This window comes from Mobula birostris, chromosome 9 (genome assembly GCF_030028105.1).
Source record: "Mobula birostris isolate sMobBir1 chromosome 9, sMobBir1.hap1, whole genome shotgun sequence".
Taxonomy (NCBI): Eukaryota; Metazoa; Chordata; class Chondrichthyes; order Myliobatiformes; family Myliobatidae; genus Mobula; species Mobula birostris.
Window position 1 is genome coordinate 35,995,066 of NC_092378.1, and position 14,372 is coordinate 36,009,437.

A 14,372-nucleotide genomic window follows, 5' to 3' on the forward strand; every position below is an offset into this window, starting at 1 on the left:
AATACATGGGGCAACTTGGTGGGGAAATACAATGTTTTCCCAAATACCTGCTGCCTAATCCTCAAGTAGAGGACTGGTGCCAATCAAGTGGGTTGTTTTCTCTAAGATGGTGTAAAGATTATGTTGCTGACAAATGAAATAAGTTTTGCTTTATAGACTTTGGCGAATCAAGAGGTAAATCACTTGCTGCAGGATACCTGCTCTTACAGCCACAGTATTGACGTAGCTGGTACAGTTTGTTTCAGATCACTGGAGAACCCAGGGATGTTGATGACGCAAGATTGGAAAATCCCATGTAAGTGTTCACACCACAGGGCTGAATGTTCTCTTAGTTTTCCTGTATGCAGGCAGGGACTGCTTCATTTTCTCAGAAACCAGCAAGTACAGTGCCTATAAAAAGTATTCACCCCCACCCCTGGAAGTTTTCATGTTTTATTGTTTTACAACATTGAATCACAGTGAATGTAATTTGGCCTTTTTTTTACACCGATCAACAGAAAAAGATTCTTTCATGTCAAAGTGAAAACAGATCTCTTCAAAGCGATCCAAATTAATTACAAATCTAAGACACAAAATAATTGATTGCTTAAGTATTCACCCCCTTAATATGACACCCTAAATCGTCACTGATGCAGCCACAGACAAGAGAGAATCTGCAGATGCTGGAAATCCGAGCAACACACACAAAAAGCTGGAGGAACTCAATAGGCCAGGCAGCATCCATGGAAAAATGTATAGTTGACATTTCGGGCTGAGACCTTTCAGCAGGACTGGAGAAAAAAGATGAGGAGTAGATTTAAAAGGTGGGGGAGGGGAGAGAGAAACACAAGGTGGTGGGTGAAACTGGGAGGGGGAGGGATGAAGTGAATAGCTGGGAAGTTGATTGGTGAAAGAGATACAGGGCCGGAGAAGGGGAGTCTGATAGGTGAGGAGAGAAGGCCATGGAAGAAAGAAAAGAGGGGGGAGGAGCACTAGAGGGAGGTGATGGGCAGGCAAGGAGACAAGGTGGGAGAGGGAAAAGGGGATAGGGAATGGTGAAGGAGAGAGTGGGGAGCGGGGGCGGGGGGGAGGTGATTGGGACGGTAACATTTACCGGATGTTTGAGAAATTGATGTTCATGCTGGAGGCTACCCAAACAGAATATAAGGTGTTGTTCCTCCAACCTGAGCAGAGGAGGCCATGGATTGATGTATTGGAATGGAAATGGGAAGTGGAATTAAAATGGGTGACTAGGAAATCCCGCTTCTTCTGACTCGGTGAAACTGTCTCCCAATCTACGTTGGGTCTCAGCAATACACAGGAAGCCACACAGTGTCTGGTGCTCCTGGTGTGGTCTACTGTTGTGATGAGGCCACACTCAGGGTGGAGGAACAACACCTTATATTTCATCTGGGTAGCCTTCAGCCTGATGGCATGAACATCGATTTCTCGAACTTCCAGTAATGCCCTCCCACCCACCTCCTTCACCATTTCCCATCTCCTTTTCCCTCTCTCACCTTATCTCCTTGCTTGCTGATTGCTTCCCTCTGGTGCTCTCCCCCCTTTTCTTTCCTCCATGGCCTTCTCTCTTCACCTATCAGACTCCCCTTCTCCAACCCTGTATCTCTTTCACCAATCAACTTCCCAGCTATTTACTTCATTCATCCCGCTCCCGGTTTCACCTATCACCTTGTGTTTCTCTCTCCCCTCCCTCCACCATTTAAAATCTACTCATTTTTTTTCTCCAGTCCTGCCGAAGGATCTCTGTCCAAAACAGCGACAGTAGTTTTTTCCATAGATGCTGCCTGACCTGCTGAGTTCTTCCAGCATCTCATGACTGATGCAGCCAATTAGTTTTAGAAGTCACATAATTAGTTAAATAGAGATCATCACGTGCAGTCAAGGTGTTTCAATTGATTGTAGTAAAAATACACCTGTATCTGGAAGGTCCAACTGCTGGTGAGTCAGTATCCTGGCAAAAACTACACCATGAAGACAAAAGAACACTCCAAGCAACTCTACGAAAAGGTTATTGAAAAGCACAAGTCAAGAGATGGATACAAGAAAATGTCCAAGTCACTGAATATCCTTTGGAGTACAGTGGAGTCAATCATCAAGAAACGGAAAGAATATTGCATAGCTGTAAATCTGCCTAGAGCAGGTCGTCCTCAAAAACTGAGTGACCGTGCAAGAAGGGGACTAGTGACAGCGGCCACCAAGAGACAAATGACAACCCTAGAGGAGTTACAAGTTTCAGTGGCTGAGATGGGAGAGACTGTGCGTACAACAACTGTTGTCCAGGTGTTTCACCAGTCGCAGCTTTATGGGAGAGTGGTGAAGAGAAAGCCACTGTTGAAAAAATCTTATAAAATCCTGGCTAGAGTTTGCCAGAAGGCATGCGGGAGACTCTGAAGTCAGATGGAAGAAGATTCTATGGTTTGAAGAAACCAAAAGTGAGCTTTCTGGTCATCAGATTAAATGCTATATTTGGCATAAGCCAAACACCACAGATGATCAAAAACACATCATCCCTACTGTGAGGCATGGTGGTAGCAGCATCGTTCTGTGGGGCTGCTTCACTGCAGCAGGCCCTGGAAAGCTTGTGAAGGTAGAGTGTAAAATGAATGCAGCAAAATTACAGGGAAATCCTGGAGGAAAACCTAATGGAGTCTGCGAGAGAACTGCGACTTGGGAGAAGATTTGTTTTCCATGAATGACCCCAAGCATAAAGCCAAAGCTACACAGGAATGGCTTAAAACAACAAAGTTAATGTCCTGCAGTAGCCAAGTCAGAATCCTGACCTCAATCCAGTTGAGAAATTGTGGCTGGACTTGAAAGGGCTGTTCACTCAAGATCTCCATGCAATCTGACAGACCTTCAGCAGTTTTGTAAAGAAGAACGGGGAAAAATTGCAGAGTCCAGATGTGCAAAGCAGATAGAGACCTATCCACACATAATCAAGGCTGTAATTGCTGGCAAAGGTGCATCTAATAAATATTGACTTGAAGGGGGCGAATAATTATGCAATGAATTATTTTGTGTTTAATAATTGTAATAAATTTAGACAAATTTGTAGAAATTTGTTTTCACTTTGACACAAAAGAGTTTTTCTGTTGAACAGTGTCAAAAAAGCCAAATTAAATCCACTATGATTCAATGCTATAAAACAATAAAACATGAAAACTTCCAAGGGGATGAATACTTTTTACAGACACTGCATCTCCAATTCTGGCCTAATGAAGGAAGGTCATCCATAAAACAGCTGAAGGTGGTTGTAATAAAAAAAAAATGCCCAAGGACAACAATGAACTTGGGGCTGAGATATTAATTGTCTGAGCAACTAACTCTAAAGTCCATAGCTGACTGCGAGGCCGTTTACCTGGTCATCATTAGAGATTATTGCACATCTCAGAGGTTTGTGCAGTGGCAGGCACACAGAGGATCTAGAATGAAGACCACAGACTTTCTAAACAAACTAGTTCAATTTTTAAAGAAATAGATCAGGAAGCACAACAAAAAGATGCCAATGCAAATGTAGACGCTGGAATCTGGAGCAACACAATCTCTCGAAGCAAGGTTTTGACCCAAAATGCCAACCATTCCCTTCCTCTTGGAGATGATGTTTGACCCTTTGAACTCCCCTAGCAGATGGTTCATTTCACAAAAAGATAGCACCGCACAGTCTAATTTCAAGGCAATTCAGTCCAAAACATATGGGAGGTAGAAAGGTGTTGATAGTTCAGGAGTGCTAGGTGATGTCTAAGTAACTGATTTACAAACTGAAAGAAAGTCAGGGCCTCCTGAATCTTTGAAATGAACAAAATGTGCTTGTACACAGCTGAGTTTGCTTCCGGTTATCAAGGCATCTTACTATCACACTGTATATTGTATTAGGGGTCCCCTTACTTAGGTGTTTATATCGGACTATGATGTGAGGTATCAAACAAATTCACATCGGACACAGGAACCGCAAACAACCATGTCTGTGTATTACAATAGCTTCTGAGTTTGACTACCAACACTGCATGTAGTACTTGGAGAGAATCAGCTTTCAAGCAACAGTACCTCACAGTCCACACACATCACGATAAAATATCTCAGAAATGCTTTCAAGAAGCCAACTTTAAAAACGTAAAACATTTTGTCTGTATTTATTTAAAATTACGACCATGTATAAACTTAAGTGATGTGCAAAATGTTATGATAATGAAATCTGAGTAATTCTGAAGTATCGTTTGAATCCTTAATTTTGATTTCCATTTGATGATTGCTTTTACTGCTTTCCTCATTGGCAGACCACAGTCAGAACAGTTTGATGATAATATCTTCTTGCTGACAACCAACACAAGCACAGCTCAAGGATATGTGCTAAGCCCACTGCTTTACTCTCTCTCTACACTCATGACTGTGTAGCTAGGGACAGCTCGAATGCCATCTTAAAAATTTGCCAATGACACCATTGTTGTTGGCAAAATCTCAGATGACAACAGGGACACACACAGGAGCAAAATCAATAGATTGGTTGAGTGGTGCCATAACAATAACCTTGCACTCAATGTTAGCAAGACCAAGGAACTGATTATGGACCAGTGGAAGGGCAAGGTTGGAGAACGCACACACACCGATCCTTATTATTTATCGTAACCTATAGTAATTTGCAATGCCTGCACTCTACCTCTGCCTCAAAACAACACATTTCATGACTAATGTTACTGACTGACTTAAATGTCTCATGTCCACTGCAAACTCATTCTACAAACGTATCTTGTGTCCATAGAAGTAGAATATGGGGCATTGAATACAAGAAATTGCAACAAAAGCTGCAGCTAGTTATATATAAGACCACAAGACCATATATGGTATCACAATTGAACCACAAGACCCCATTTTTTGTATCATCCTGACAATGTGACGATTCAGTGCTTTATAATGGAGCTGGAATTAATCTCAGTGCAATGACTAGTCCCAAAAGCAGACATCACATACCCTATGTACCACCCTGCAAATGCCAAAAAGGTCCCAAAAGTCCAAATTAAGACTTCTATCATCATGGTTCTAATTACTGGAACACACTGAATGGCACTTCCTTACACCTGTGGCAATATAACCAACTGTGGGCATGGTAACCACATTTATTCTAAGTCATTGGCTGGTTCAGATTCTGCTTAATGGTGAACCTCAGGATACTTTTATGATGTATATGGTGTTGAATTCCAGGGAGGGCTGTATTAGACCCAGGGAGGGCTGTATTAGACCTGGGGAGAGCTGTTGTTAGATTCCCCGGTTTGAAATGGGCATTGGCCTGGCACTGCGTAGCTTGATTGTTACTTGCTTATTCAAATTCCGAATATAAACAAAAAAATGCTGGAAAAACCTAACAAATTGAAGTGTGATATGGTTTTCTATTTTTTTCAGGATCTTGGCTAAATTGACTAGTCAACCAATTATAGCCAACCTCAAAGTTCACAAAGCTAGTTTGAAGAGTCTCCTTCAGCTGCTGTAATCCTTCTGGTAAAGGTACTTCGACACTGCTGCTTCACAGAGCTTTAGACCCAAGAACAATATATTTCTAAGTCAATATTTCTAAGGCTGCTATTTGGGGAGGGTGAAGGAGGGGTGCATGCGGGTAGAGGCGCTCACATACTCTTATTGTTAGAGACCAAGGGTTTGGGAGGTGCTGTTTGAGTAGCTGAGGTAAATAAATGCAGTGCATGCTGTAGATGGTGCAGTGCCCCTCTTGGAAATTTTCATGTTTTATTGTTTTGTGATAGGTCTCCATCAGCTTTGCACATCTAGACACTGCAACTTTTCCCCGTTCTTCATTACGAAACTGCTCAAGCTCCATCAGATTGCATGAGGGAACAGCCCTTTTCAAGTCCAGCCACAATTTCTCAATTGGATCGACATCTGGACTCTACTTGGCCACACCAAGACATTAACATTGTTGTTTTTAAGCCATTCTAGTGTAGCTTTGGCTTTATGCTTGGGGTCATTGTTTTACTGGAAAACAAATTTTCCTAATCGCAGTTCTATTGCAGACTGCATCAGATTTTCCTTAAGGATTTCCCCGTACTTGCTGCATTCATTTTACCCTCCACCTTCACAAGCCTTCCAGGGCCTGCTAGAGTGAAGCATCCCCAAAGCATGATGCAGTCACCACCGTGCATCACGGTAGAGATGGTGTGTTTTTCATGATGTGCGGTGTTTGGCTTGTGCCAAATGTAGCACTTAGTCTGATGGCCAAAAAGCTTCTTTTTGAACCTTCTTCCAGCTGACTTCAGAGTCTTCCACATGCCTTCTGGAAAACTCTAGCCGAGATTTCATGTCAGTTTTTTTCCCCCAACAGTGGCTTTCTCTTTGCCACTCTCCCATAGAGCTGCGGCTGGTGAAGCACCTGGGCAACAGTTGTTGTATGTGCAGTCTCTCCCATCTCAGCCACTGAAGCTTGTAACTCCTCTAGAGTTGTCATAGGTCTCTTGGTGGCCTCCCTCACTAGTCCCCTTCTTGCACAGTCACTCAGTTCTTGAGGATGACCTGCTTTAGGCAGATTTACAGCTGTGTCATATTCTTTCCATTTCTTGATGATTGACTTAACTGTACTCCAATGGGTACTCAGTGACTTGGAAATTTTCCTGTATTCATCTCCTGACGTGCTTTTCAATAACCTTTTCACGGAGTTGCTTGGAGTGTTCTTTTGTCTTCATGATATAGGTTTTGCAAGGATACTGACTCACCAGCAGTTGGACCTTCCAGATACAGGTGTATTTTTACTACAATTGACTTCTAAAATCAATTGGCTGCACCAGTGATGATTTGGTGTGTCACATTAAAGGGGGTGAATACTTAGGAAATCAATTATTTTGTGTTTTATATTTGTAATTAATTTAGATCACTTTGTAGAAATCTGTTTTCACTTTGACATGAAAGTGTCTTTTTCTGTTGTCATAGTCATAGTCATACTTTATTGATCCCAGGGGAAAATTGATCAGTGTCAAAAAAAGCCAAATGAAATCCACTGTGATTCAATGTTGTAAAACAATAAAACATGAAAACTTCCAAGGGGGATGAATACTATTTGTAGGCACTGTATATCCTGCAGCCAGTGTTGCAATGAGGACAACAGTGTCAGATCTGTGGGACGGCTCTCAGAACTGGGCACTAGTCCACACAAATTCAAGAGCAGGGTTTTGCGAGATCATCTGGGGCCAGGAGGAAGTTCATGTTCAAATTTAGTACTTACATCAATGATGAAGGGCTCAACCAGCTGTATTTCAACACAGCAGTCATGTTACTAATAAATGTCTTGCGAAGCAACCAGTGGTCAATCCCATTGGTCGGGTCTGAAGTCACACATAAGGTTTAGGATAGCAGATTTCCTCCCTTGAAGAATAATTTTGTTTAGTGGGTTTTTGCATCAACCTGTGACAATCATTATGAATGAATAGTTAAAAAATCCATATCATTCACTTAAATCTAATACTACAAACAACCGATTAGTCATGTTAGTTCAGGCCTCTAGGTTACTAGTTCAGTAACTTGATGACGGTATTTCAGATCAGTGACCTTTGAATTTTCCATATTTGGCCAGGCCTTGCCAGGTGAGGACTGAGGAAAGAACTGATTGGTGGAACTGGAATTATGACTGTCCAACATGCAGTCATTGGTAAACTTCTCTAATTCTGACTTAGGGGTGGTAAAGTCAGATGGAATAGTTGCAATGGTTGGGTGTAGGGATTTCGCCTGAGCAATTCCTGTACATGTATGCTGGAGCTGAGACAGTCAGTCTGCTGAAATTTGAAACTGAGTGAACATGGCAGTAACAGAAAAGTTGCAGATGCACAAAGAAAGCAAAGTAAGGAGAGAAGAATTGAAAAAAAAACACAATTTTACAAAGGATGAGAAAACCTGCTGATATTTTATCTTCCTCCTTGCACCACTAACTCTGGATAAAATTAAAACCTATGAAATGTGGAAGTAAGGCATTCACGTAGCTCCCTCTAGAGTAAGAGCACAATACTGCAAAGGTCTGCAGCCACCCAGCAACAGTTTTTCCCCAATTTCACTGTAAATTTATCAGACAAAACTGGTCTCCAGTAATTCAACAATGAACGGATGTAAAGATACAAACACTGCTGCAACTTGCATTGATTTACTGAAGAAAAAGCCAGCGAGCACTGTGAGGGTCATGTTTTTTGACTTCTCCAGTGTGTTCAACACCATCTGCCCTGCTCTGCTGGGGGAGAAGCTGACAGCAATGCAGGTGGATGCTTTCCTGGTATCATGGATTCTTGATTACCTGACTGGCAGACCACAGTACGTGTGCTTGCAACACTGTGTGTCCGACAGAGTGAACAGCAGCACTGGGGCTCCACAGGGGACTGTCTTGTCTCCCTTTCTCTTCACCATTTACACCTCGGACTTCAACTACTGCACAGAATCTTGTCATCTTCAGAAGTTTTCTGATGACTCTGCCATAGCTGGATGCATTAGCAAGGGAGATGAGGCTGAGTACAGGGCTACGGTAGGAAACTTTGTCACATGGTGTGAGCAGAATTATCTGCAGCTTAATGTGAAAAAGACTAAGGAGCTGGTGGTAGACCTGAGGAGGGCTAAGGTACCGGTGACCCCTGTTTCCAGCCAGGTGGTCAGTGTGGACATGGTGGAGGATTACAAATACCTGGGGATACGTATTGACAATAAACTGGACTGGTCAAAGAACACTGAGGCTGTCTACAAGAAGGGTCAGAGCCATCTCTATTTCCTGAGGAGACTGAGGTCCTTTAACATCTGCCGGACGATGCTGAGGATGTTCTACGAGTCTGTGGTGGCCAGTACTATCATGTTTGCTGTTGTGTGCTGGGGCAGCAGGCTGAGGGTAGCACACACCAACAGAATCAACAAACTCACTCGTAAGGCCAGTGATGTTGTGGGGATGGAACTGGACTCTCTGACGGTGGTGTCTGAAAAGAGGATGCTGTCCAAGTTGCATGCCATCTTGGTCAATGTCTCCCATCCACTACATAATGACACCCTGAGCCAATAGGCTGGTCCTGGACTTATTTCCTGGCACAATTTACATATTACTATTTAATTATTTATGGTTTTATTACTAATTATTTATGGTGCAACTGTAACGAAAACCAATTTCCCTCAGGATCAATAAAGCATGACTATGACTAAGAATACAAATTAATAATATTTTGCTTTATTTTGGGGCCTGCAGCATTCCTCATATGACCAAGCAGCTGATGGACTGAGAAATATGTTTCCCTACAAATTATTGATGATATTACATTTGAAAGGCTACTGATAAACTAGTTCAAAATTGGTGGAACCAACTACTTAAAAAAGCAAATGAATGTTTACTGATATAAATGACTAAAATATGGGTATTGGCTCTAGGTTGTACAAGTTACAAATTTTCTCCCAAAACTAAAATGTCCCACAGCATTTCAAATTTTCAAACCCTTGATTTAACCCTTACGTCAGAATGCTGTTCATTGACTTTAGTTCGGCATTCAATACTGTGATCCCCTCCAAGCTGATCGCCAAACTTCACCAGCTTGGTATCAGCTTATCCCTCTGTAATTGGACCTTGGACTTTCTGACTAACAGACCCCAATCAGTTAAGTTAAACAACCTCTCCTTCTCCACTCTCACCCTGAACACCAGTGTGCCTCAAGGCTGTGTGCTGAGCCCTCTTCTGTACTCCCTTTTCACCTATGACTGTGTTCGTGTACATGGTTCTAACTCCATAATGAAGTTCACAGATGACACCATGGTAGTTGGCCTGATCAGAGGGGACGACGAGATGGCCTACAGGGATGAGGTCCAGCACCTGGCCGCGTGGTGTGCTGACAACAACCTGGCCCTTAGCACCCAGAACCCTAGGAGATCATTGCGGACTTCAGGCACGCTAGGAGCCACACTCACGTCCCCATCAACATCAATGGAGCTGTAGTGGAGCATGTATCAAGCTTCAAATTCCTTGGTGTCCACATTTCCGAGGATCTCACCTGGTCCCTGAACTCCTCCATCCTGATCAAGAAGGTGCAACAGCGCCTTTATTTCCTGCAGACCATCAAGAAAGCTCACCTCTGTCCCAGGATACTGACAGACTTTTACCGCTGTACAATTGAGAGCATACTCACCAACTGTATCTCAGTGTGGTATGGCAATTGTCTCATATCAGACCCCAAAGTACTCCAGCGTGTGGTGAAAACTGCCCAGCAGATTATCAGCACCCAATTGCCCACCATTGAGAACATCTACCATAAACACTGCCTAGGCAGGGCAAAAAGCATTATCAAGGATGCATCTCACCCTAACCATGGACTTTTTACTCTCCTCCCATCCGGTAGGCGCTACAGGAGCCTCCGCTCCCGCACCAGCAGGCTCAGGAAGAACTTCTTCCCTGAGGCTGTGACACTGCTGAACCTCTCATCACAGTGCTAAGCAGTATTGCACTCATATTGTACTGTCTCAGTATTTTTATACTTGTATGCTGTAGCACTTACTTTTTATTTGCAGTTATTTTGTAAATAACACTATTCTTTGCATTTCTGGTTAGATGCTAGCTGCATTTCATTGGCTTTGTATCTGTACTCGGCACAATGACAATAAAGTTGAATCTAATCTAAAGACCTACAATTAAATATTCTAATCTACAGTGTTAGTAATACTGTCATGTTAAGATACATTGCCATAAGATTTCCCTTCCATCAAATAGATTGAAATGAGCCTAGTTTAGAATCATAGAATCACAGAGTAACACTGCCCAGAAACAGGCCCTTCAGCTCAACTGGTCCACGCCAAGCAAAACATCCTACCTACGAGTCCCAGTTGCCCTCATTCAACCCAAAACCTTCCAAGCCCTTCTCCTTGATGTACCTGTCCCACTGCAATTGTATCCAAATTGACCACTTCCTCTTGCAAATCCAAAAGATGGCGCAGCGAACAACACGACCAAGGGCGACGTCCCTCAGACGGTTCACGAAGCTACTTCTTTTCCTTCATTTACGTCTCCTTTCTCTTTCAAATGTTGTTCTGCTACTGTTGGAGCCTGTGATCTACATTTTCGTGGTGTGTTATCGGGCCAATTGACCGATCTGGCACCTTGTTGTCTCCGAGGATGTTCAGGGAAGCTTCAAACGAAGTGCTTGGTCTCGAGGCCAAGAAGCCTGGAGACAGGACACCAGCCCATGATCGGCTCCATTTCTTGCTGATCTACTGGTTAAGGCACCGAGGAATCTGGAAATGACTGAGGCGAGTGCAGAAGGTGAGAGGGTGTTCAGCGCCATCTACAGCCCTCTTGCTGCTGCTGGAGAAGTCTCTGCAAGTGACAGTCTCTCTCTCTCTTTCTCACTCACTGCTCCCAAAGGAATGTCCCTGTGTTCAAATGGTCTCTCTCTTCCCTCGATGCATCGGAGGATGGGGCAGGAGTTCTGGGCAAGGTTTAATCAACGCAGTTTGTTGTTTGGTCTCTGTAATTCACGTTATGATGTATTTCTGGTTTCTGGTCACTCCTTTTTTTTGCTGTTATTTTGGGTGATTTTGAATTGAGGTGGCCAGCAGATAATGAACACTAAGCTGAACTTAATATGCATGGACTGTTTCGTTTTTGTGTTTTAGATTCTGTGTTATTTGCTCATTTTTGTTTTGTTGCTGGTTATGTGATTTTTTTTACATGGTGGGAAAGGGTGTTTGCTCTTTGAGTGGGTTCCATGGTTTTCTTTGTTCCATGGCTGTCTGTGGGGAAGATGAATCTCAGGGTTGTAAACATACTTACACACTTTGATAATAAATGTACTTCGAATTTTCAATCATTCCAGGTACTCTCTATCCTCTGCTTAAAAAAGTTACCTCACAGGTCACTCTTGAATCTCCCTCCTCTTGTCTTGTATCTGTGCCCTCTGATTTTGGATTCCCCAACACTGGGGAAAGGACAATAACCATCCACCTGATCCATACCCCTCCTAATTATATAAATTTCTCATACGTTCCAAGGAATAAAGAATCAGTGTGGCCAACCTTTCCCAATAACTCAGGCCCTCCAGTCTAGGCAGCGTTCGTATAAATCTCTTCTGCACCCTCTCCAGCTTGACAATGACTTTCCTAATTAGTCACCAAAACAATACTCCAAGTGCAGCCTCACTAAAGACTTAAATAACTGTAACATAATATCCATACTCCTAAACTTGATGTCCTAACTGAAAAAGGTCAGCATGCTTTTTATGTATTAGAAACAATCTCGTGATATTGTCTCACAAATACGGACCTGCCCAGATGTTCTAATAAGGCATCACCATATCTACAGGAGAAGTCTGGAGTCAGCTGCCTCACCTTCAGCCTGACCAGCACCATAACCTCCAGCTCCCAGTCTCTGCGTCTGCAAAGGATCACTCTCAGCTATTGAGATAGGAGCAGTGCATTGAATACCGGCTGAAAAGGGCTCTGGCCATGTATGAAAAGAAGGAACACTTCCATGACCCTTATCACCTTTCTCACTCCCATGGACAAATTATCCATTCTCTTTGCATTTTTGGAGTGTGCACTTTGAGTACTTCCGGTATTCCTAATAATGGCCTTTTCATTGATGGCTCCTGGGATGAAGTATACAATTTTAGCTCAGCTGAACAAGAAGGTGCTCAATCTACTAATCCTCTAAACCATCTCCAGCCACTTTGCTACAGTGACTATTAGCTTCATCTTCCTGTAGTCAGGTTAAAAAAGAAACACTCCATGCATATACATAGGTACTGGTACCAGAAGTATATGGAGTGCAGGACTCGTCAAAATGAGGATACAACAGTTCTCAAAGTTCATCCTTTCCTTGTTGAAACTCTTCAAGTTTCACCTTAAGTTACCATTTGAGTGGCGATTATAGTCTCAGCCACATCCACTGCTGTATAATCAGTCTGAAATCCAGAAGTTGGATTAAAAGGCTACCACTTCAGGACTTCCCAGATGACCACTTTGGACTATTGCCCCTTCCCACTTACCATTGCAGCCTTTGTACTGGGCTTCAATTACAAATTCAGTATATCAACTAATAGTATTCATCAAATCCTGAAGAATTTGTTGCATTGATTTCACAATCCCATCAAAAGCAGATTTCAAAATTTGTATTCTGATGACATTTTTTAATCTTGTGTAATCTTGTTGAATACTCTCAATTTTAAAGAGTAATTAGCTCTGCAATACAAGAATCTGCAGGAAAATGAACATTACCTTGATATTTACATGATACATAGAAACATAGAAATCTACAGTACATTACAGGCCCTTCGGCCCACAATGTTGTGCTGACCATGTAACCTACTCTAGAAACTGCCTAAGATTTCCCTATCGCATAGTGCTCTATTTTTCTAAGCTCCATATACTTACCTAAGAGGCTCCTAAAAGACCCTATTGTATCCACTTCTATCACCATCGCTGCAGTGCATTCCATGCACCCACCACTCACTGTGTGAAAAACTTACCGCTGACATCCCCCTTGTACCTACTTCCAAGCACCTTAAAAATATGTTCCCCTCATGTTAGTTATTTCAGCCTTGGAAAAAAGCTTCTGGCTGTCCACACAATCAATGCCTCTCATCATCGTATACACCTCTATCAGGTCACCTCTCATCCTCCATCACTCCAAGGAGAAAAGGCCGAGTTCACTCAACCTGTTCTCATAAGGCATGCTCCTCAATCCAGGCAACATCCTTGTAAATCTCCTCTGCACACACTCTATATTATCCACATCCTTCCTGTAGTGAGGTGACCAGAACTGAACACAGTACTCCATTGTAAGTGCGCATGCACTAGTCGTGCATGCAGCCTGGTACAGCCGTTTCGATCAGTATCCTTACTTCCTTCTTCTTACTTTTTAATTTACGTTATTTTTTGTATTTTTTTTTCATGGTAACACGTCGAAGCTGCACCCTCTCTAACATGCTGGTAGAGAGAGTTTTATTTGGGTTTTTAGCACTGGAAATAGTTACATCCCGACACGCGGGACAGAAGCATGGTCGCATTGTGTATTCCAGGGACCAGCTGTTTGCGCTAATGCCGGCTGGTTTAGCAAGCAGAGCGGCGGACACCCCTGCTGAAATCTGGAGGAAAACACACAGAGGATGCCGAGGGGGATCACAAAGTCGAGGAAAGAGGACCGGGTCGAGACAACAGAGACCTATGGAGAAGAGGAGTTCAGTGGGTAATAAAATGGACGAGTTCACGGCGCTAGCCAGGCATCAGAGAACATTTCAGGAGCGCAGTGTTATGTGTTTCACTGGAACGGGGCTGCACGAGGACATACCCGATCAAAACTTCTCCATGGACGGCTTCCAGACTGTTCTGGCTGACCGGAAGTGCATTGAGAGCAGTAAGCTTAAAGGAGTTGGGTGCTT

At 43.0% G+C, this 14,372-nt stretch overlaps 2 protein-coding genes across 5 annotated transcripts in view; both read right to left on the bottom strand.

The window, feature by feature from the left end:
* Nucleotides 1-14,372, bottom strand: part of LOC140202675 (FYVE, RhoGEF and PH domain-containing protein 4-like) — a 267,757-nt gene that overhangs the window by 167,972 nt on the left and 85,413 nt on the right. The gene's annotated exons all lie outside the window — the stretch shown is intronic.
* Nucleotides 1-14,372, bottom strand: part of bicd1a (bicaudal D homolog 1a) — a 424,408-nt gene that overhangs the window by 85,279 nt on the left and 324,757 nt on the right. The window lies entirely within an intron of this gene.